The sequence below is a fragment of the Chroicocephalus ridibundus genome, chromosome 1 (genome assembly GCF_963924245.1).
Source record: "Chroicocephalus ridibundus chromosome 1, bChrRid1.1, whole genome shotgun sequence".
Lineage (NCBI taxonomy): Eukaryota > Metazoa > Chordata > Aves > Charadriiformes > Laridae > Chroicocephalus > Chroicocephalus ridibundus.
This window is the reverse complement of record NC_086284.1, coordinates 92599456-92624403: the sequence shown is the minus strand read 5'-3', so window position 1 is coordinate 92624403 and position 24948 is coordinate 92599456. Positions and strand designations below refer to the sequence as shown.

The following is a 24948-nucleotide window of genomic DNA, read 5'->3' as shown; positions in this document are numbered from 1 at the left end:
TTGGGGTAAACTGCATTGGATGTGTTGGAAGCACCTGCTACTATTGACCATCAGGTGGAAAAGCAGGGACAATGCTTTTCAGGTAGCTAGAGATGAGAAGTCCCACTTGGAAACTAATGCAACTCAGCAAGCAAGTTTGCAACCAACTCAAACAGCACATATGACCTGGTACGACTTTGACAAAATGAAGTTACATGCCCCCAGCTCTACAGGAGACACATTTGCAAGTGACTCTGTAAAATCTCGTTGTTGCATACAATAGTCCGCAGTGCCAAGGCTGCAGAAGGACACAGTACTACAAGCACAGAGGTCATATTGTGTGCAGTCCTTGAGAACCACCAACACTGTCTCGTGCTCTACTCTGACCTTAGATTATCATTAGACCTTTACAATATTCACAGATGTCACAGGCTGCTGGCTGTTTAGTGCTTTACTGATTATTGTCTTGAGGTGGGAGATCACAACAGGGAATGCAGTCACAGATATCTTCAGTTAAGCGTTAGCTTCTCAAGAATTGAGGGAACTGTTTCAATGAAGCGTTGCAGCACAAGCCAGGATTTAAAAAACGTCTTAGCTCAACTCTCCTGAACTACCAGTGTTCTTCAAGAACCCCACTCTTCCTCTACAAGTGGTGCTGATGACTTACAGAACTACTCTGGCTGTAAGGTATGCAAGTACTAGCAAAATAATCATAAACTGGAAATCAATGATCAAGACATTTTTAACTATTTAATTATGGGGGTTTACCTTAAAGCTTCCTTTTCAAGGTCCAAGAAGTTATATGCTTTGTCCAGTTACCTGAGGCAAAATCCTCCGTTATTACCTAGCAACACATGAAGGTCATAAATTACATTTATCTCTGACTACTAACCCATAGTACTACGTACTATGACGACACTGCAGCCTCTGTGCAGTGTCTCCACAACAGAGTTGGTTGTAGTCTACTTGTGCATGCTCACATTAACTTCTATCTAGCTAGAAACAGCAACAGGAGTAATACAGACTCAGCAGCGCATGCTTCTTCATTGGCTCTACAAACCTGCAGAAACCCCTGTATATATACATATATATACGTGAAGTTTGTGAAACCTCAATAAAACCTATAGTGCTATGTTTTTATGACTGTTAAATTGCAGGCTACTAGATTAAACTTGGCTCGGTTATGCCCCATCATTTACTGCACAAAGACACTCAGTACTAGCTCAACAGACTGAATGCTAACAGTGTTTTCTGCGCATCCTACGTCCTACTAAAGCAGTCCTACTGCTGCCCCTAAATATTTTGGTAGGGTTAAAACTAAACATTCCATATCAGGCTGTAAAATACAATTAAAACAATCACAGAATGAGATATATTGTATTCTAGTTAATGAGCAGGAAACGCCACAAACTTCATGTATTTGGTTTTTATTTGTATCCTGCAGCACAGATGCAACTTTCTGTAGTACTACAGAGCATGGTTTGAAAATTGTTTTCTATTATACTTGTGTATCTTTTCAGGAATATAACAACAGATATCAAAAGGAAATATTTTCATCGCAGTCAAAACACACTGTTCCTCCCCTCTGGAACAAAACACACAGCTCTAACACCCTTTATGCCTCTCTTGCCTGACAGATATGAGTAGGAAAGCAAGAGAGAAGGAATGTAAGAAATATTTGATCCTACGACAGTAGCGCTTCCTATATGTTGCACAGAACTCTTAGTCATTCCCATAAGGATGGGTATTTCCTTTCTACAGATCGGGTTTTTCTGACCCAATCATTCTGACTGCTCTTACTAGCAACCATATCTGATGCGATGTGGTAATCTGCTATCTGCCCATACTCCTGTTCACAGGACAAACTGTCACCGAGCAATGACTGGGCCGCTGACAGTGTGTGATGATGAGTTCAGACAAGCAGTCAGTACAATTCAAAAGTACTATCTCCCTTTCAAATGCCACATGTCAGTGAAAAATATGGGCACTGGAAATACCACCCTGATGGCAAAAAGGTTACTCTCATCTTGAATGGACTGCAAACCATCAAATCACCCTAAGTTAGGAAGAGCACATGCGATCTTCTGTTATGATAATTTACAAATGTATCTCTTTTATTCTTGAGAATTTCAAAATCCTTTTCCAGCAATTTTACAAATCACATACTTACCAATCTAGGTATATCTATACAACACATGTAGGTCATAAATGGTAAAATGGACTCACACCACAGTCATTGTGCCCACTGCAGAAGTATAGCCACACCTAAGATAAAAAAGAACAGCTAATTTTATAGACTACAGTAGCCTCACACAATAGTACTGGCACAGAAGGAGCAAATTACATCATTCATTTAAATTCCTGCTACCACAGGGAAACTAGGTATTCAGAAACTGGAACTGACCAGAGCACCAAAGTTAATTGCAATGAAAAATTCCCCCAAAGGAATCAATTATATATATCATCCAAAAGATAAATACGGTCTTCATGTCATTTTAGGAAAAAAAAAATAATCACAAATCCTCTTTGACTTGTATTATTAAAGCATTTGAACCCTAACAACAAAAATGCATGCACGCAAGCACGTCTTTTGACTTCTCTCATACTACATATCCCTTTCAACCACTCAGAAAACACCTATGACACAACACTTGCTTTATATGTTATCACTGATTCGATTCATCAGCCTTTCAGCACCAAGTAGCTCTAGTGACAATAACTATGCCAGGACTGCAGCAGTTAAGAAGACTCTGCAAAGGAACACCTGAAACTTCTCGTAAGTTTTTAAATGTGCTTATGGAGTACCCGTATTTCTGTAGAATCTAGTTCTTCCAAGTCACAGAATAGAAATCTGGAAAGCAGCAGATTTAGTTGTGGAAATTGCAAAGAGAAAAACAGGGACTGCTCCATAGCTTTTCTTTGAGGAGAGTGAAAGCCAATTAAAAGGTGCACGCTGACACTAGCTCTACTGCTCTTCCCAGTATCTGTTGTATTCTGTGTCAAAAGACCATTCCTCAAACAGCAGCAGAGCTCTGTCCTCGCTTGCTAGACTAACTCACAGAACCCAAGAATACAAAGGCATGCCTTGAAAACTTCCTGGTGTATATACCGATGTGATCGTGGTGTTATATGTCTCATGTGGAGAACACCAGACACAGAAAAAACAATACTGAGGGATAATGCCTTCTCTGCCTTCTCATTTCCTGGACACATATATGCACATTTATACATACATACACCAACAGGTTCCCCAAACTCTGTCAATTCCCTTCAGAGGGTGTAACAAGTGACAGTTGCTTAGATCTGCACTTTGTAAGGTAGAAAAGATTCCACCTTAAGACAAAGTAATAACATTTTTTGACCGCTCTTATGAATCTTTCCCATTTTCTCAAAGGTTTATTCGGACATCTCAATTTTGGTATTGCTGTGTTTACTCCTAAGTTCCAAGATAGCTTCATTTTTAACTCAGCTTCTTGATCCATGCTCCCCATTAAAACAATAAACATTTTATACTGTTCTCTCAAGAGTTACATGGCTGACACAAATTTGAAATGGAAAAATAACCAGGGTACCTTGTAAAGTCAAAACAACTTTGCTGCAGAAGGAAAAGTACAAAGGGTGATGCATAGGTCCAAAAAGTTTTGACTATATTTGGAATCTAGTAGATGAATCGTGCACTACAAACTGGTTTTAGGGCATAGAATTCACCTTAAGATGAGGAAAGACCGAGGACACATTCATTGAAATGTAATGTAATACAGAGAGGGCAGGTGGTCTTACAAACCAACGATACAGGATTTATTAAAGAACTGCTAGACAGTTTGAGGCGTTTAAACTGACACACCAGGACTAAAATTTCCTATTCGATTCTGTAGGCAGAATTAAAATTGTTATAGAAAGGATATCCTTCACTGTGAGCTCTGGTTCTACAGGCTTTCACACAAATAACTCTGCTTAGACCCTTAACTCTGCAGTTTCTTGTACACAAGTAAACTAGCAGAGGAGCCAGCAGGATCTGGTGCTAACTCAAGGTATTACCACAGGCCTATAGATTACTCTGCCTAGACTTCATCCCAAGATAGTTTCCTTTCATACGGAAAGTGATACGAAAAAATGGTACCTCCTGACTTTAGACAGGCATTCTTGACATTATTTTTATAGTGATGTTAATTACTTCAAGTACACAAAGACCAAAAAATGTTACTTCTTTTTGTAACTAAAACTATGACAAATTGGGTCATACTGTATTCTACTTTATGCATCATCAAATAAACCCATTAGGCATATTCCAGTGACAAAATACACATTACTGACCACTGTGTAATAGGAAGAAAGAACTCAGTTTGACATTGTAGATTCAAGACTCAGTTTACAGTGCTTACATTGAAAAATTACTCTTTTGATTTGTAAATAGAACTAACTCAGTATAGGAACTACTCAGACAGAAAACATATGGAATGCTAGAGGGCCGTTTTATCAAGATACTTTTCTGGCTGCGATTCTTCGGCACAAACATACAGAAAATTGCTTTCTTCCAAAATAGGAAAATGTGTCTCTTAGATTGCTGTTCATAAAGAGGAAAGGGGAGCAGAAATAACTACATTTTTGTTCTGCTTGAAAATGAATGTAGCATAGAATTTAAATCACAACCTGAAATCTTTCAAAGATGCGTAGTAATAACTGCCATAAGCATTAATTTTTTAAAAAAACTCACAAAAACCCAAGGGCATTTTCATCTAGAAGTTATTACAGAACTGGATTTAACAATGAATTCCATTCCACTTTGAGTTACTGTCTGAGCAGCAAGTACTGAGGTCTAGTTTTCAAACTTTTCATTGCATATACTGCATTTTTTAAAATAAAGAAAAAAATGGTGATGTATTTCAGAGCCCTGTCTGATACTCTGGTTCTCACACAGCTGTCTAAGAACTGACCTGATTACTCAGTGCCAGCTCTCCTTGTTTCCAGCTGCTAAATCCCATTAGAAGCAGCTAAAAATACATTAAATACTTTCCTAATATTACTTTTCCATATAATCAATTGTTGTAGTTGTCACATGGATAAGAGGAGGCAGAAGAATTGGATCAGCAGTAAAGTGAACTCCTTTCAGAGATGTGTTCAGCAAAGTTAAAACATATACAATCTTTGATTTCTGCGGTAGTCAGGCACCTAATATCCATAAGGATTTTTTTCCTAAACTCTTGAGCGGAGCTCTGGCTCTGCTATGATTAATTGTGAAGTTTCCAGACTGATTAATTTGCCAGTAGCACAATCCTACTCTCAAATCTATGACTAGCTAAGGGCAGACGAAAAATGCAAAGTCTCTGCAATTTCTGTTGGAACACTCCTGCTTTGAAAGTGGGATGGGTGCAGACAAATCAGGCAATTGCTAGCTGATAGTCCTCCATTACAGTCCATTGCAGAGGACTGCAGAGGAGAAACATCATTTCCAAACAAAAATAAAGGACTGGTTCCTGCTGAACAGAAATGGAGCCATTGACCTCACTTACATGATGCTGTGCTGGCTAGCTAAGATACCCTGGAGTACAACGAGTTTACAGACAGGCGGTGAGAAACCGCAGAGGAAAGGTTTGACTCGGATGTTGATTTGAAAGATCTGTAAGCAACAAATGACAGGATGAATTAAGACCGTAGGCTGGACAACACAAAAAATGCTGAACAAGCCAGGGACAGTACTTGAAATCCAGGGCACAGAGACTCTCATGTGCATAACAATCAACAGCTACACAAAGGGCTGTTTCTCACGTTCTAGGAAAGTGAGACTAGATAGAACTACTGGAACTATTCACTGGGTCCAAAAGCATGCATTTGTATTTGGAAATTATGGAATTTTGCTGAGGAATGTGCACTACAGCATCTTGATATTAATTCCAACCACAGGATAAGCATCAGTCTCTCTTAGATAACAGTATTGTTGCACCGAGATCCTGTTTACTTCTGGTTTTGCATCTTGCCTCTCCAGAAATGCTAGTCAGGCTTGGCTTGTTTCCGATGTAGGGATTAAAATACAGGAATTCCTTAATTAACTTCACGCAATCTCTGATACAGAAGCCAAGGCCTCCACATGCGGAAGATGACGTGGAGAGTCAGTAATCACAATACGAGACACATGCCCCCTCCTTTCACCCCTTCACCCAGATCTTTACCAGAGAGAGACAGAAGGCACTCTGCATCTGCTCCGATTAATTTCTTTGCAATGGTGTTTCCGTGGCTCTGATGAACAGCACTAAGAGGAAGAAAAAAAGATCTAAGACAGATGCTAGCTAAACAAAGAATAATATTTGAACACAAAAAGAAATGAGAAACGCAAATCATGGTCTTTATCATTTGGGAGGAGATGCTTTAGACCAGTTTACACAGGCACACTAGCAGAAGATAATCTCAAACTAAAGGCCCAATCTGTGGACGAAAACTCGACATACACCGACTAAACCATCTGCAAGGCTGTGCCCCAACAGGAAGATTTCAGCCTCCGTTGACGTCAACAAAAAGTCAATCTGTATCGTCACAATTGCCTGTAGTTTGTCCTGCAAGCAGAGGGACACAAAAACATTACTCAGAACGGCACAGGATGATGAGAGCTTAGGGCAGGAGCACAGCACATGGGCGTTTTTATGCTAATAGGTATCCCTCTGCATAAATTGAGAACTGTGCCGTAGACTTTGTGTCTGCACACCTCATTGTTGCTGTCAATAGTCGAGAAAATAAGGCCCCAAAATTTCAATAACCGTGCTCAGAGAGAGGTTTCTGTCAAGGCGTAAGCCCTTACATAGTGATGCCACCTCCCACCCACTCACTCACTCTGCCTCCCAGGCCCCGGCTGCCCGCTTGCCCCAACCAGGCCCCGCCAGCACCGCGGGGCTGCGCAGCTCCACGGCGGCACGGCCGCGACTCGCGCGGGGGCTGCCGCGGGCACATCACCGTTCCTTCCTCTCTCCTGTTTGTGCGCCATACACGGCCCGGCTGCCCCCTCACGAACCCCTACCCCCGGCGGGCCGGGCCGGGCGGCCTCCAACCAGCCGAAACCGGCTCTGAGAAACCTTCACTTAAACGAGCTGAGGAAACACCCGCGGTAGGAAGGCGGAGGAAGCAGGAATACGAGGGGATCCTACGGCCAACAGCCGCCCACCGCCTCCCCCGGCGGCCGCTGATTACCGCGCGCGTTCAAACCCCCGCCCCCCCTCCCCTGCACGCCCCGCCGCCAAGTCTCGCGAGGGCGGGGTCAGCCGGCGGCGGCGCGCGGGCCCGCGCCATGCCGGAGCCTGGTCGGCGCAGGCCGGGCCCCTCCCCCAGCCGCCGCCGCCGCCGCCGCCGCCGCCGCGCGCCCGGCGGCCTCAGCGCCCCGCACTGAGCGTGCGGCGCAGCCCGCCGATCCCGGAAGCGCTTCCCGGCCGCGCTCCGCGCTCCCTTCCCCCTCTTCCTTCCCCCCCCCTCCCCCCTTCCCCCCTTCTTCCTCCTCTCGCCGAGACCCGGTGCCGCCCGGAGAACGTCCCCTCCCCCCCCCGCCCCCCCTTTCCCGCTCCGCGCGCCCGCACCGGGGGGGGGCACGCGCCTTCCTCCCCTCCCCTTACCGGCCGGCTCGCGCCTAGGAGGAGCGGGGGGGCCCGCGCGGGGCGCCCCGCAAGGCCCCCCCCCCCCCCCCCCTTCGCCGCCTCCAGCGATCGGTGTCCCGGAGGCCCGGGGCAGAGGCGAGGGGCCGGGCGGGCGGGCGGGCATGCCGCCGCCGGAGCCGAGCCCCCAACGCAGCACGGTGAGGGGGGGACAGGCCCTGGGGCCGGGGGGTGGTGTTGGGGGGGGGGGGGAGTGAAGGCTGAAATTGGGGGCGGGAAGGGGCTGCCGGCTGCCGGGGGCGCCGTGTCGGGGAGGGAGGGAGGCTCGGGGCGGGTGACACCTCCCTGCTCCCCCCCGGCCCCGTTCCGTCCGGCGGTGGGGTGACCCCTACCCCCCCGCCCTCCGCCTGGCCAAAGGGTTGGGAGCGGGGCTGGAGGTGGCGCCCTCCCGTCGGCGGGCCGGAGGGCGACGGTGCCCTGGGGGAGGGAGAGGGCCTCAGGGCGGGGGGTGTGTGTGTGATCCGCGGGGTGCGTGGGGGTGTGCGGGGTGTGGTGATGGGAGGGTGCTGGTGTTGATCCTGGCTCTTGTTTTGCTGCCGCACTCCCACGCACCGACCCGGGGAAACTTTGGGCTTTGTTTTTGGAGTCCTTTGGAGAAGGTGGCAGGTTGGCTGCCCGGAGGTCCTGTGCAGGTGTCCACTTGGCAGGGGCTGTGGTGTCTGCTGGGCTGCAGATGCTGTTATTGCTGTGTAAAAAAACAAAAAAAAAAAACCCAAATAAATTCACAGGTAAAAGAGCTGCTACTGCCTCCTTGACATGTTGGCTGCGGTATGCTGCTGCTGCTGCTGCTGTGGTTTGGTTCTGGAGATAGAAGGCCCCCAAAGGTAGCAAGGCCTTAGTTATGCTCTGTCCAGAGTCTTGTCTTTAGGTCAGATTTGAGATGTTATTGCTTTTTTGTACTGGCTGTTGGGAAGAATAGCTTGGGTTTTCTTTTGGTTTGTTTTTTAATCTAGGTGAATATGGTGGAAGGATGCTACTCTTATTTATGACTTGATACTGTTCCAGTGTTAGTGTTTGACTGTGTGGTTGGTGTGTTTTCCCCTCATTCAAGCATGACTTGTAGTGTAATGTTGGCTGTTCTTTCCCTCCTTTAGCAAGGAGAAAACAAGGAGAGGAAAGGTAGTTGCTTAGATGCTTTGAGAGTAACTATATTTTGGATTTTGGTAGGGATTTCCTGTCACCAAAAAAGTGGAATGGTCCAGGTATGCCACACTAGAAGGTAATGGAAAAACTTAAAGCAAGACACCATAATCAGGTAGATATGCCCAAAACTGCCTTTGAAGGTTTTGGTGGTAACTAATTTGAAGATGCTCTTACTACTCTATTAATATCTTTATAGTTAATGAATACAGTATTAGTTAAATAAATTAGCTAAAAGGATAGCTTTTTGTAATGTTTTTATAATTGCTTTTATAATAACTACATGTCAAGATTTTTCAGCTTGGTGTTATGTGGTAGCTTTCCTTTTCCCTTCTTCTTCCATTCTAAATAAATATTGAGAGTGGATAGGCCAACCCGTCCTGTTGATGTATTGATAGGCGTCTGTTATTTTTAGTGTTGGTGTTCACTGTTACAAAATTGAGTAGTAATTATTTATAGGCTTACGTTCTGTAACAGGTCCACTTGACCAGCTCTGATTTCAAAGGGCTTAGTATAAAAGAACTCTTAAAACTTACAGGTAAAGCCTGCGTGGTCAAAGGTCAGTGTCTGTTCTGATAACTTTTAATTTTGTTTTCCAGGTCTGTGAGAAGAGAATAATTTCTTCTGCCCCTTTTCAATTATATTTTCAGTTAACATATTTCATGTAAAAAGAAGAAATGTTAAATTCATTTCCTCTTAGTAGTGAGAGAGGAACAGGATTCTTAAAAATAAAGTATTTCACAACATTTGTTAAAGCCTGCCCTTTGTCCTGTGTTGTGAATGCTGTCAGTTAATAGCAGCACTCTGAAGAATGCTATAACAGCCCGTATTAATGTATATATAGACTGTCTCAGTTCATACATAAAATTACTAATGTATCAAATTTTACGCGCATTAGTAAGGGATAATAAAATCAGCATTTAAGTCTGCCTTTAGTCTTAAATATTTTTCAAGTACAGTAAGTTGGATAAGTGTGATGGATGGTTATTATAAACCTTTACTTTTATGATGTGTTTTTATCTGGCTTGCATCATAACCTTTACTATAAGTCATTGCAGATAAATATAAAGAGGGTATTGTGAGATCTGTGTCCATTCTTTCTTGTTGTTTCCTGGATGTCATCAAGGCTCCTTTCTCCTTCCATTAGTCGTCATCTTGAGGAATACAAGATAAGTTGAATAGGTGTTGTGAAAATGTGTCGTCTTTTCCACCCAACTTTGGTCTGTGCTGATGTCTGTCCGCTGAGTTGCAGAGAAGTAATTCTAAGCAGTAGTCCTAATGGTAAAGGATTCCATTGAAGTTGTCCAAGACAATACATTAATATATTTCTTCAGGTTATCTGGTAATAACGTGTTTCTTTCTGTCCCCTCCCAAAAATTATGTAGTGCCTAAATGAAGTTAAGTTTTTGGTTGCACTGGTCTGTAGATGATTTCTCCTGACTTTAAACCAGCAATGATTCATTTCGTATGTATTTTTAAATAGCATAAGTAGCTTCAAAGTATGACCTGCAAAAGTACTCTTGGTTAGGGTCAGAGTTACATGGTTTTTTATGTACTGCAGTACACAATAAACACGAAACTGAAGAAGGTGTTTTATTGAGCTTTTTTCTAAGCTACATCATTAAGTGGGATGGTAATTCAAATTTTTACTTCTGCAGCTACAATGTTCTAGCAAAATCACTAACAAGACAAGCAAAAGCCTTCAATTTACTTCTTTAACACCCAAGATATTTTAGTGATGATCCAAACATTGAGTAAATGATCAAATCTAGTAAATTTTAGGTAATGTCAAGTCTATTATGTATGCTTAGTCATCCAACTCAACTGTGATACAACACATTTTGCTCTAGGAGTGTCTGTGTGATGCTCTTCTTCCTAGTGCTGTGAGCTGAAGTAGGTGCAGTGCCTGGTGTTTATGTACCTGTGTGGGTGCACATAAATGTAAGTAAAGGTATTTTCAGTGAAAAAGTTATCTTTGTTATATGGTGCACTTAAAAGGCAGGCATCAAATGGAGAGTGAAACTAAGAGAGACTTTATATAAAGCCTCAAACATTTTCATAAGCACCTTTTGGACTACTTTTGACTGCAAGTGTTTTAAGTTACAAGGTAGAAATATTTGTGACCTGTCCCTGTTACTGTCTTTCCTCAAACAGAAAAATAAAGCTAAACTGGAAATTGGTGGTGCTGCGTAGTGCAGTCAACTGATATTAGGATATTATTTTCAAATCCCTGCCAAACATTTCTGGTATTATTTGACTTTTTATTTTGCAAGCTGAAGCTATACTTTAGTTATCTATATAATGTCAATTTTCTTTAGACTGTTATTTTTGTATGGGCACCATAGACTAAAATATTGTCTGAAGGGTGATATTACCTGTCTTGTTCTTGTGAAAGACCAGGAGTCATTTTGTTGAGATTGAATGTGTGGTGATCTCATGGTACTAATTCGAATGCGTGAAACGTTATTTCTAAATGGAAAGATGAGGGTTTTGAAATACTTGTTTAGACTCCTGTATGCAAACATTGAAGGTGTTGGTTGAAAACATTTCTAGAATAGGTTCTTGTATTCTGCCAGACTTTAAAGAATTAGTCAAAGTTGTTGTTTGAAAGGCTTTCAAATTGTGGATATGCTAGTTTTGCTATGCAAACTTGTCTTTCCAGCTTCAGACAAATGATGTAAGTCCTACCTGATAGTGTAGATGGTTCAGTGGTACCGAGTATCCATTCTGAGTATCTCTTATTCTGTATTAGGTGGATAGTTGGTCAGTGACTGTATTGTGTCAGTCAGTGCTTAAAAGGTGGCACTGTGGTATTAATATACAAGAGACTTATGTGCACAACTACCAGAAAAAGTATCACTGAAGCCTTTTTATTGACATGAGAAGCTGAAATACATCTAGCAAAATTCAGTATGTAATAAGAAGATAAGACAAAGTTACAATGTTGCTAATAAAACATACAGATAAAGATCAGCAGTGAGTTTTTAATGTTTTGTTTTTTCTTTTTCTCTTTTTGAAGATTACTTATACTAGATAGATCACGCTCTGTGTCTCAGTTTGTCAGAGTGGAACTAGCATTTCAGTATTCTTACACCCCATTGATTACTACATTGAATGCTTTTCCCTCTTCAAGTACTGTTTCGTAATAGCCAGCATAGCACTACAGTATAAAAGTGAAAAATGTCATCTCTGTTAAGGTTATATACAGCTTTGTGTTCTTAAGAAGCATTAGGTCTTGAATTCCAGGTGGGCTTTATTTTATTCAGGGTTTGAATTTAAAGTAGTGGTATTTTAAAAGCATCTTCAATGTATTACCAGGTTTTGTGCTAGCCTACCTCTATTGTAAGGAAAATTCTCCTTTTGCTCCTTTCTGGGGCTTGTATAAAGCAGGATGGCTTTGTAAGCAAACAGTAAAGCTACAGAATAGAGATAAAGGTCGTTCTTCTATAGTAGTGTTCAGTAACCTGACAGTCACAGCTTAAGTATAGATGTTTTCCTACCAGTCGGTGGGCTTGCTGGTGGATAATTAAGAATGTTTTCTTAAAAACACCTTTCAGCAGAATATGTCCAATCAGTCATGTTCCAGATGCAATACACTTTAATGAAATACTTGCTTTCAAATGAAATTGTATATCGACTGAAGTGTATATTAATTTGAAAAGTGGATCAATTTCTGTAGAATTATGGTTAATCTAGGATTACTTTTAGAAAAACATTCTCATACTATCAGTATTTGTCTTGGATGTTGTGGCAGACAAAAAGTTGGATGCTTTTCTAAAATGTATTCAGTGTTGACTGTTTCTTATCAGATTTGGTAACAAGTTCCACAACAGTGCTAGTATTTTAATGTTGTTGCAGCTTTAAGCTTTCGTTTTTCCCTTCCTTGGTTATGTTTTAAGTTAATTTGTACTGAAGTCTCATCTGTTTGAACAATTCGTACTGGTTTACAATGTCACGACTTACCGAAAATAGCTGGCAAAAGGCTTGTTTTGTTCTATGTATGTCATAGCATTTGTCACATTGGTATAAATCGTCAGGTATAATTCTTTTTGTTCTCTGGGGAGTTTGTATAGTTTGACTTAACTGAAGCTGTAGACACTTATTCCTAGCACTTGAAAGAGTCATGGATTGGTTTTCTTTGTTTTTTTGGCATTGGGCATGGGATCAATAATAGTTCAGAGCAAGTAGAGGGGGTTGTTGGTTTGTTGTTGTTTTTTGATTTTTTTTTTTTTTTTTTTTTTTAAATCTGTATGTTGTGCTAGTTATGAAAGGAATGTAAAATTTGCCTAGGTCCTTTGTGGAGCATTGCTGTTGAATGTATCTGCCTTTCTTTCCTGAAATTCTTAAGATTATCTTGATTGAATAGTAATTCTCACTGTAATCCTTCTATGTCAGATGAGAAATGAAATGTCCAGGTATGACAAAGTGTTAATTTGGTTCAGTTTCTCTTCGTTGCTTCATATTTGCTGAAAAAAATGTTAATAGCATAAATTTGTACTAGTAAGCACTTCTACATCAAATATTGTCTTTCTTCCCACTGCTGACTTGAAGGTGGTAAAAACTTTTTATTATTTTGTGGGTAATTCTACTGAAATGCCTAATGAAATAGGTCCTTTCCTGGTACAATCAAGTTTTAGCTTCTAGGTGATCTGACAGTGTACAGATGTGACTTTAGTAATTTTGGAATTGCTGAGTAAGTGTTGTAACTGAAGTTGGAACATTTATATGAAATAATATTTAAAAAGACACACTTTTTTTTAGTGCTTTTGTAGATTAGCATGGGTTTTGCAACTCATTAGTAAGTTTCAAATGGTGTAACAGTTATTTTAGTCTGGGTCTCTGCTTCATTTCCTGCTGTTAGGAAAGCATTGTGAAAATGTGGTTATAAAAGTTTGCTTGCTGTTCCTTCTTCATGAGCATCAGTGTTTTATAAAGGTATTTCAAAACAGATCTCACTGTTGGTCTGCAAATACTTCATGTGTTGTGATCTTATGAGCTTTTTGAATAATTGTTCAGGATGATGTATGCAGTTTTGTACTTTCTCTTGCTTCTATACTGAAGATGTTAGCCTTTAGTGTGTACCACTTTCAGTAGCAGGTAGTGACAGTGAGGTGAGTCCCGGTTCACATCCGGCTTCCTTCTGTGTTGGTTTGAGCTTATTATCATTTTTTGTAACAAACATATTCTTTTACTATGGTTATCTTTAAGTTCAAAGTTTAAAGGAAGAGGGGACGGAAGGGGAAAGCAGTTTCTATCATATCTTTTGCAGCAGAATTAAGTTTATAAATAGGAGAATGTAGACCCTCTTAAATGAAATCTGCCTCTGCTTTTGAAGCCCTTTCTCTAGATCAGTAAAGCTTCTTTTGCTTTGAAGAAAGTTCCAAGTCAAGTAAACATTCTATGTGCCAATCCTTTTCCAGATTTGGGAGTTGAGGTAAATGAGGCTGAAGGTAGCCTTAGGCCTGAGAGAGACCTAAGTAAGATCAGGTTTTTTGATCTGTCTTTAGAAATGATCATCTACTGTATTAAAAAAAAAAAAATGAGAGAAATTGGGTCAAAAAGTCCCCAAAGTGTTGAAATAGAGTTCCTTCATCTAGGAGTAAGGGGTCTTTGAGAAGGAAATGAATTAGTGGTTTCTGTAGAGGACAACCTTAAGTTTTCCAAAGACAAGAGAGAGACTTACTCTCAGCAACTCTATATACCAGGTCTTGATGTTTTTAGTACCATTAACCAGATGACATCTTCCTATAGTAATGTGGACACTGAGGGATCTTCACTGATCTTTCCTGTTGTTACTCAGCGAGGCACTAGTACCAACAACACAGACATCGATGGTATTGTGACAAACAGTACTTCTATTTCTGGAGGAACACCCAGTCACTTGAAAGCTGTTTTTTCCCTAACTGAGACCACTTTCTGTAAAAGTTGTAACAAAAATGCATGACAGGTCTCCTAAGAGCATATGTTACCCAAGATGTGATCAGGGCGCAGAGGCAGCAGCTTGTGTTGTTTGGTTCTTAGCTAGTTCAGTTCTGGGCTTTTAATTTTCAGAAGTCCTGGTGCAGTTTGTTCTCATGTACATCTGTTAGTGAGAAGTCACAGCACAGCATTAGTGGACAGGTGTCTTCAGTCTGATGGAGGATTCCCCTCCTAGAAAAAAACAGAAAAGATGAGGGAAGAACTCCTACTCCTCTTGCATTTAAAGGAACCCATATCTTCTCAAAGAGAAAATTCTGCTTACTCTTCTGGTGGTTGGGGGAGGTGGAGAAAACTTTTTATTGCCAGTCTTGGACTCGCAGAAGTGTTCTATGTGGGGATTGCTGTTCATGCACTTAATATCTCTAAGAAGTGCATGAAGGGGAAGTGGTCTTAGGGAACTGGCAGGAAAGGATCAAAAGAAGTTTGACTATTCTTCTGTGAATTCAGTTAAAAAAACCCCACAAAGCCAAACAACAAAAAAAAGAGTCCTTTTCTGTGTTGTGTTTTCTTTGTTTGGTTGGTTTTTTTTTCCCCTTCCATTGATTCCTATTAAAATTTGAATCATAGATCATTGTTTAGTCCATCTTTCTGTAAAGAAGTCTAAAGAATTCTCTTAACGTCTCTTTTTTTTTGAAAGGTCCAAAAGGTAAGGGTTTCATAAGTGCCTAGAGCGCTAGAAGAAGACCGGGGAGGAGAGGGAAAGAAAAAGGTTTAAGTATTTTTCTTTGATTTATAGTCTTTGATTCAGGAAGGAAAACAGTAGTTATGACATTAACATTTTAGAAACTCATGTTCTTATATTTTTATTATGTGGTAGAACACAGATTCCAGAAAATACAGGTTTGTCTTATGGTAAAAGTTGTGTTCTTGTGACAGTGGCAAATTTCTGCTTTGGGGCTACTCTGAATAAATTTCCCTGAGCATAACTTGTTGGTCTACTATATCCACATGTTCATTCACAGAATACTTGAGTTTAAACTTTGTCGGTAGTAATTTATTATAAATGCTACTGATATTTTGACTTAATTCCTGAATCCTACTTTGCAAACTGAGCACGTTTGTATACATTTTTTGCCACTGTTTGTTGTATTGCCATCAGTAAAAATGGTTATGATGACTGCCCCGTCCTTACGTAAGCTGCACTCATTTTTAAATGAAACTAATTATGGTACAGGCTATTTAGTCTGTTCAGAAAATGAAAACTCTACATACTTAGGAGGCATGTGTTTAGACTTAGACCTTTCTTTTGTCTGCTTTCCCTGAGTCTTGTCTCTCCTTTTTTTTAGCTGCAGTTGGTTTTATTGAGGGTTTTACTTGTTTTGTTTTGTTTTCCCAGCAAGCATATGGTATACTTAAACTTGTAGGGCAAGTTATTTCTGTGTATAGCAGAATTTGTGAATTATGTAAACATGTTACATAATCATAATCTGAATTTTTATTAAACTATAAGAAACGTCAAGCAATCAGAAAAACTTGAAGTTTCAGACTATTTGTCCATGAGTAGCAATGATCCTGTTATGTAGTATGAGCATCTCAGTTGCTTGTTTACCTGGTAGTATGTGTAGCATGACAGAATGCTACTAGAAGTCTATTGAGTAGACAGGTGTTCTGCAAAAAAATTGCTGGATTTCTTGCAATATTCAGGAAAACTTGTGGTGGTTATTTCAGGAACGCATGTGTAAAAAGCAGTAAAATAGTTGTTTTGCAATTGTATTACACAGTATTTAACTAGGGTTCCTTGAATGGTTAATTACATTGCTAGCTATGAAAAAAAGAATGCTTTAATATTAAATGACTTTACTAAGGTGTAAACCTCAAGATTGAATTATAGTAGTTTATTATTATGCGTCTATTTAAGTACATATAATTTGTGTTCTTTTTACAAAATAAGTTACAGATAGCCAAAGATGACTAACTTCTGAATATATTGATGTAATTGTAAAACTTTCTGCTGAATAACTTCTCAGGAGGGATCTGTGAGGATTGCAAACTACTTCTTAGGTGTTTGATTTAATTCTTTTATGGGACTAGATTAAACTCATATCACTTCTATGCATCTCATATTAAAATACTAACATTTTTCAAGCACAATATAGGTATTTTGCAGTTTGCCCTGCTGTTTGAGTTATTTTCTCTGTTGTGTTAATTCATCTTCTTTGCTAATCCTGGAAGTTCATTCATAACTAAAATGCACTGATAGCTTTGGGTTTTCTGTGGTCAAGGCTAAGAACTCTTCCTGACTCTTTCAAATAAAAAAGAAAATGAAGACTCGGGCAGGTTTTCAGGGAAGTTGGGAACAATCAACTCCTCTCCAAGGTGTAGGTTCCTGCCTGTTGGAATGTAGATCACTTGGATTTTGCAGGCATACTGAGTGTTCTATCATTTAACCTTGCAAATAAGACCTCTAGAAATGTCACCGTTTTTTCTTCATCTAAAACACTAGGTATGATTAACCAGAACTATTGGGTGCATAGTTGGTTGCAACTGTGACGTGCCTGCGTGTCTCGGAAAGAAATCTGCTAAATGGAATCAAAGATTTATGACTTAGACTATCCTATTATGAAAGCAGTCCGATTTGTGAGTCTTTTACCTAAAGGGAGAATCTGCTTTTGAGATCTTCCTGGTGAGATCTTATTGTGACTGTTTTGATCTAACACTTCTAGGCCAGGTTGGATGGGGCTTCCTGGCCTAGTGGAAGATGTCCCTGCCCATGGCAGGAGTGTTGGAACTAGATAATCTTTATGGTCCCTTCCAACCCAAACCATTCTGTGGTTCTGTCTCTCACCCCTGCCTGCCTGCTTCTGTCTCATTGTTTTGTATTCGATTATGGCAAAAGATTTCATGGAGTTTTGAGGTGAATCAAGGAGCTGATCCAGATTGAGCTAGTATTTAGGGTTTACAAATCGAAGTTCAGCTTTAATAATGTTCAGTTTGCCATTTGGACCCTAAACATTTGTGCTAGTGCACTGGGAGGAGCAAGCATTCAAAGGAAAGGAGAAGCAAATTTTTTTTCAGAATTATTGTATTTTTGCTGGTTTAAAGTGATTATGAAACAGTCAGATGAGACTTCCTATGTGATAGTTTGCTCTTGTGGAAACACCCAGAGTTTGTGCTATAGCTAAGCATTTTGTGCTGGGACAAAGAGATTTTTTTTCCTACAAAACATATTTCCTGAAGTTAAAGGGATTTTGTGCCTAATGCTCACTGGTTTAAATTTTTAATGTTTGTCAGAGTTCAACAACAACAGAAAAAACCCCGTCTCTTTTTCTGGGATTGCTGCTGGCTGTTTGGTATTCTCAGTTGTGACACCATATGCTGGAGAAGAAAATGGATGGATTTGAATGTTCAGTATTTCTTTTCTCTTATGACTGCCTATTTCTGTCTCCCTGCATAGAAGGGAAGTAGATTGTAGCCCTATGCTCCCTGTTTAAAAAGTTTGTAAGAAGCTTGATATTTGGGTGTAATTATGTTTGTAAATTTTGGTGTGGTTTTTTTTTCCTTTTGTTAATTATTTTGCACTTCTGATGCTTAAGAATTTTTTTTCTTCTCTCTTTTTTTTTCTGGAAATTGCATTCAATAGCACCTTAATCAGAAGTTCTAATATTACAGAATTTACTAGTAAGTAGTTTAAGTCCTTCTACTGAATCCCAGACTAGCCTAGGTTACATTTATTCTGTTATATACTCTTCTCTGAAGAGACGTATTTGTTAATAGTAGTAGTTTAAAAACTGATTTAAAGGGTAAAATACACTTAAGTTCAATTTTATTTAGATAAAAGTAGTTGTATGAACAATTCTGTAAATTGGGAACATGTAATTTTGAATATTAATGAGATTTCCTTTAATTGTAATTTGAAAGTAATCATTTGCATTTTAAAAGTTGCTTTTTGTAATAAATTATTAAAAATCTTCATCCTGCATAAATTTAAGCATGCTTGTTATGATTCTTTCATGATGCTGTTCAGTTATTGACAAGTTTGGTGTACATGGTGAATACTTGGACATAAATAAGTAGGTAATCAATACTACAGCGTTTGAACTTGTAGCTTAAATGTATGCCTGGTTTTTTTTTATGTGCAGTTTCTGCTTATTCTAGGGATCAGTTCAGTTGATTTGGGTGTGTGTAACTTCATAAAGAAAGTCTTTACTTTTACACATACTTGGAAATTTGTTTATTATGAACGTAGTGTCTCATTGGAAGAGTGTTTTGTCTGTGTCCCGATAACTTAGTTTTCAAATAGGTAGATAGTTGCTCTTCTGATCAGAGTGAATGGTTGGGTGTGGAAACCTGACAAATTCTCAAAGTAATAGCGATCTTGTATTTGAGCAAGTATGTCCAGAATGTTGAATGTCCAGTTTCTTTTTCAAATTAGTGTGATATTTATTTTTAATTAACTTCAAAATTAGACAAAATATGTAGTAAGATAGTTGAATTAAGACTAACTCCACAGGTTAAACTGTTGATATGGTAACGGAGAACTCATGGGCCTCGAGTATCCAAGGTCTTTTGTATACCCTGAACGGAGCCTAGTAATCTTTGGCAGAAAAGTTTGCTAAAATACCATGCTGTTATGTAAATACGGTAACTGGGATTCTTTTGATTGTGGTTCTCAGGTAAATATTGTTTTGAAAAAGATTCCACTCTTTTTTTTTTTTTTTTTTTTTTTTTTTTGGCCAAGAAAACTCCCAAACTTTAAACAATACCGAATTTGATTTACTATAATGGAAAACTGGTGATGTGAAACAGTCATTAAGGTAAGAATCAATGACTTCTGTATTATAAAGGTTTTAAATTAAAAAAGGTAAATTGTCGTCTTTTTTTTTTTTTTTTTAATCAAAGGAACAGGCATGTTAACAGAGGTATCTAAATACTTGCATATTTCTCCAGCAAGGGGAAAGAACAAGAGAATCTGCATGTGATCTGTAGTCAAACCAGACAGGTCTATTACAAGTATTCTCTGCTCATTTGGCCATTCAGGTATCAAAACCCAAGTTTTAAATACACAGTCCTACTTAGCAGAGTTATTCTTAAAATGTGCTTATTCATAGCTTTTTAGAAGTATGTTTATATCTAATTTTTAGATACGTTTGAATTTGTTTCAAAATAAAGTAACAATTTTTATTGTCCAGAAGTGTAGCATTGCATTCCATCCAGTAGGGAAAGAATGACAAGGAGGGAAAAAAAGCACAGCGTATCCTTCTGAATAAGGCTTGTGCTTAAGCAGCACTATAAATGTCAAAGACTTTCAGCTCCTTCACTGTCTTCCCTCTCTTCTAAAAGCAGAGAAAACCCAAAGCATACACTTGAGCCCAGGTCATGCAAATGCTCAGAGCTGTGATTTGTTTGCGTTTAACGCTTGTGAGAATTCTGTTTGGTTAAGCAGAGGGTGTGACTACTCAGCTATGATTTCAGAATCAAGGCATCAGATTACAATGTTATTTTAATGTATTTTTGCTTTCAACTGCTTTTTTTTTGTTCTGAAATGTACAAATCTGTCACTTAGTGCTGCTTGTGTCTAGGGCAGTCGTTATCTGTCAGTTATTGGCTTCAGGGGAATACCCTGGTGGCAGTGTGTTTGGCTGGTGTGGGGATGACTGCAAATTACTTTAAACTTTAATTTTTCTGCTGTCTAACCTCCTGTTGTATACAAGACTGCATTTGATTAGTGGGGAGATGCATGACCTTGATTTTTTTTTTTTCTCTGTGTTCTCTGCAAATGATGCTCTTCTAAGACTCCAGAGAGACCAAAAGATCTGTGTTTCAGATTGAAATTCTTAGCATCTAAATGAAGAGCTGGACATGTTTCGTATTGTTACACTCTACAAAACTAAGGGACACCGCCTCATTTTAACAGTCAAGAAATTGGGAGGTATCATGGTACTATACCAGATGAAAGACACTTAAGTTGTAGCTTGCATCTGCAACCACTCAAACTGTTGGATGGGTATCTGTTGCACTCTTCCGTTCTCATAAAGGTGAAGAGCATTGAGCACAGCACAAAAACTAGAGCAATTTTTGGGTAGTGTAAAGAACGTTTCAAGCAGTTCTTCTGCTACTGCTTTACCAAGTTATTCATAAGATGCTGTATAGCCCATAAGAATGGAGAGGTTAAAACAAAAAAGGACACTGCTTTTGGAGGATGCACCTACCTTGAGCTGCTGGACAGCATCTTCTTAGAGAAGTGAAATAATCCAAACCTCTTTAAGAGTAGAATGAGTTAGTAACTATATTAAGTTGAAGCTGTCTTTGAGCCCTTTTTTTTTTTTTTTTTCTTCTAAAGCAGGATTATGAGGATAGCTTCCTAAAAGGGAAATGAAATCATAGCACTTTATCCTACCAACCTTAATGGAGTACAGTAGGGCAGATCAGTGTGGAAATGATCTGGCTTCAGAGAGATTCTGATTGCTTTAAGTGTTTAATATGTATGTTTACCTTATATTTGGAAGAATATTTGTCATACAGAATAAAAATAAGGTATTTTAAAAACTGAAATTGTGAATACAAACTTTGGGGTGAAATGCTTTGAAAAGCCTAATACTACTTATTCCTGAAAGTTTTTTCAGAAAGTGCTTAATTCATTTTGTCTTGTATTCAGATTTATACTTTTTTTTTCTGTAGCTGTACCTGATGAAAGTGAAATTTGTCACTTCACCATCAGACAGGCATGCAGTGTCGACTGTTGAAAGACTGGCTAGTAGGAAAGGACTTCTTTCCCTTTAATTTTTATACTGTAAGCCTGATTTTTAAAGCCACAGAGTTCTTTAACATGTTCCTGCTATGCCTTGTGATCACAGACTTTATGAAAGAGGGCTCTAGCTCTATCATCACAAAATGGGTCATCTTATATTCAGCTGTATGTAAAAAGTCATGCATGCGCTAGACAGGAATTGTGTTAATCTCATCACTTGGATCTGGAATTTTCTGGCCTGGTACCAGACCAACAAAATTAAACAAATGTTGTGGCTGGTGACCTGAATACTGACAACCTGCCTTTCCAGACAACGTCATGGAGCAACCAAGGTGTCAGGACTGCAAACACAGTTTTCATTAACCGACCAGAGTCATGACCGAAAGCCTCTGGGAGAGAGGTAAAGCATGGTCTTTAGAATCAGTTTATGCTGTTATATAGCTATGAGTTACCTCTGAATGATTGTAATTAATAAAGCTTCTAGTTTAATGTTAAATTGTTGGAAAAATCAGTTTCCAATCCTGTCCTCTGCCCAGCACACACAGAAGAGTATGAAAATTTATTTGGCAATGTGAAATGAAAATTAATATCATTTGTGGTAAAGTTCAGTGTTGGTGGCTGCCCTTTTACTGCTGCTATCTGTAGTTTCTCAGACTGCCACCTCTGGTGTTAAAACACCTGATGTGGTGCCAGGCTCTCTGTAAGGAAGAGGACACTCTAAAGCTTTTATCAAGTAAAGCTATTGGATACTGTTCAAGCCTTTTGAAGCTGTACAAGAATTTTGGCAGGAATGCATCAGTGCATTTTAGGATGAACAATTGTATTCATATTCTGGTCTTTCCATTATCTGTTTTGGCTTGTCCTGTTTCTGGCCTGAGATTATGGAACAAGTGGGTCTGAAATATCTAGACTTCCTCGTGGAGATTTGCCATTGAAGCAGTTACACAGACAGGGCAGCTATAGCTTTATCTGAGTGTCAGTTGTTTAAACATTACGTTATACTACCAAGGTTTCTCTCTGCAACAGTTATAATGTAGACCTTGCTTATGGAAAGCAGGAAACTCACAGCTTTCCTTCCACCAGACTTTTTTTGTATACTATTAGTATTCTTCGTACAGAAGGCTGAAGCCAGTGCAGAATGAAAACATTTTAAAATGTCTACACTTGTATAGTATCTAAGGCTCATCTCCCCAGAAAGTCAGTCTGTGGCTAAGCTGAGATAAAATTTTTCACCTTAAAATAATTTTAATAGAAGATGAATGTGGCCTTAAAAGAAAATTAATTATGTTGCAGAAATAGAGAAATCTAATTTTAAGGCACTCTTCCTTCTCTGCCCCCAAAAGCAAAATCAAAAAGGCAGGGAAGGGGGAGCGAGAAAAAGCTCAATCTAGGATTTATGTGACATCTGTATATACACACACACCTATATACATACGTGTGTGTGTGTATATGTTGTTGGCATGTGATATTTTTATTTTAAGGTATCTTTTCTGTTTTCCTAGGAAATTGAGTACGGCAGTTCCTCAACTGTGGCTTACACTGAAACATCTAGAGGTGTACACATATGATTATAGATAACCTCAGTGTATTAATATGTTATAATTATATTGGAATAAACTTATATAGATAAAATAAATACGATTAATGTTAGGTGTAACCTTTTAATATGACCTCTTTTTGGGACACCCTTATGGGTGGGTATTCATGCAAAGACTTGTCAGAAGATACTACAAAATAAGCAAGGTTCATGTTACAGTTCTTTATCTTAACAAATTCTCCTGGAATGATGGAGGAGACGGGCATGGTGCATAACTTGTCTACCATATTTTATAGCAATTAGTCGTGTCAAAGAAATTTATGCAGTCAGGCCACCAAAGCTTAATTCAAAACTTCAAAAATGGAAGCTGATGTTTTCTGGTGTGTAAGGAGTATGTGGTTTGTATTTCTCTGTATTTTTGATAATCTTTTGCATTGCTCTGTATTGACTCCTCTCTGTTCCTTGTTTTTTCTATGTCTACTCTCTCCGTATTTCTGTCTTATTTTTCGTTCCCGTTCATATGCACCTGTCCACTTCCCTCCTCTGTTTCCTCTGTGTGGAGTCGTATCATACCCAGAATCACACACAGAATGGTTTGGGTTGGAAGGGACCTTAAAGATCATCTAGTTCCAACCCCCTGCCATGGGCAGGGACACTTCCCACTTGACCAGGCTGCTCAAAGCCCCATCCAGCCTGGCCTTGAACACTTCCAGGGATGTGGCATCCACAGTTTCCCTGGGCAACCTGTTCCAGTGCCTCACCACCCTCACAGGAAAGAATTTCTTCCTGATATCCAATCTAAATCTCCCCTCTTTCAGTTTGAGGCCGTTACCCCTTGTCCTATCGCTACACTCCCTGATAAAGGGTCCCTCCCCATCCTTCCTGTAGGCCCCCTTCAGGTACTGGAAGGCTGCTCTAAGGTCTCCTTGGAGCCTTCTCTTGTCCAGGCTGAACAACCCCAACTCTCTCAGCCTGTCTTCATGCGACAGGTGCTCCAGCCCTTTGATCGTCTTCATGGCCCTACGCTGGATCTGTTCCAGCAGGTCCATGTCCTTCTTGTGCTGACATGTATCCTCCATTAGTATGTATTTGCTGAGGATCCTGAAGTTTGGTTTTCTCATCCCCTCACTCAACTCCATTTCTTTCTAATCTAGGGTTTTTTTTCTTGTTTAAGGTGGCCAAAGTGAGGAGAGGCTAGTAGTAGTCTTTTCTTTCTCAGCTGGTGATCTTGCGTGTAAGAGTTGTAGGGAACATAGGCAGTCTTTGCAATAGATGTTGCTTTTTTGCGCTGTTGTCAGTTACATGGGCCACCAATTAACTCACACGGGTAATTTAAGTTGAAATTAATGCTAGATAGTATCTCCTTTTATCTCTGCAGGAAAATGAATACTTCTTTACAGATATAAATATGCTCTGCAGTCATTTTCTTATTGATGCAGAAAAATGTGAAAGTTTAAGACAGGGTGTGTTACAGAAATTGTCTGCATCCTGTCCTGTAATGCTCTTCCATGTATGTAGTTACTAACAAAACAGAAATTTTTGATTCAGTCAGTGTATTCAATACAGAGTATTTTCAAGGTTCGTCATATAAAAACTCATCAGAGACTTAAGAGAAAAATTGTATGAGTGGTTACTTTTAACTGTTGTTTACAAAACTGTTACTGTTAGCCATCCCAAAAGTCTGTCAGGGATATTTCAGAATACATAATAAAACCTGATGTTTAACCAGTTCATTTAGAACTTTTTTCTTCTCTTTCTACCTTAAGAATGACTCAATTCAAATAGTTCAAATTTTCTTTGATAGCATAAACAATTAAATTTTATTTTTTAAAGTTTCTGTTCTCATCAATCACTTATCCTATGGCTATTTCATAGCATCGTTGACTAAAAGGAGTGAATTTAAATTTTGTATTTCTTGCACAGCTTCAGCTGACTCTGAGAGGATGGCCAAGCTTTTACTTCTCTGTGATATTGTTTACTGAGCCACCCAAGTA

General features: G+C 39.5%; 1 protein-coding gene and 1 long non-coding RNA gene across 3 annotated transcripts in view; one reads left to right on the top strand and one right to left on the bottom strand.

The window, feature by feature from the left end:
• Positions 1-4860: 4860 nt before the first annotated feature.
• On the bottom strand, positions 4861-6952 carry LOC134523803 (uncharacterized). Its single transcript, XR_010073418.1, has 3 exons — positions 6423-6952; positions 6147-6226; positions 4861-6058 (listed from the first exon to the last, which is right to left on the bottom strand). It is a non-coding gene; the product is annotated as an uncharacterized LOC134523803 (long non-coding RNA).
• Positions 6953-7647: 695 nt separating this feature from the next.
• Positions 7648-24948, top strand: part of TAB3 (TGF-beta activated kinase 1 (MAP3K7) binding protein 3) — a 50922-nt gene continuing 33621 nt past the window's right edge. For both annotated transcript variants that reach the window (XM_063343577.1, XM_063343570.1), the window contains exon 1: positions 7648-7750. The gene's annotated coding sequence lies outside the window, so the exon portion shown is untranslated. The remainder of the gene's footprint in view (positions 7751-24948) is intronic.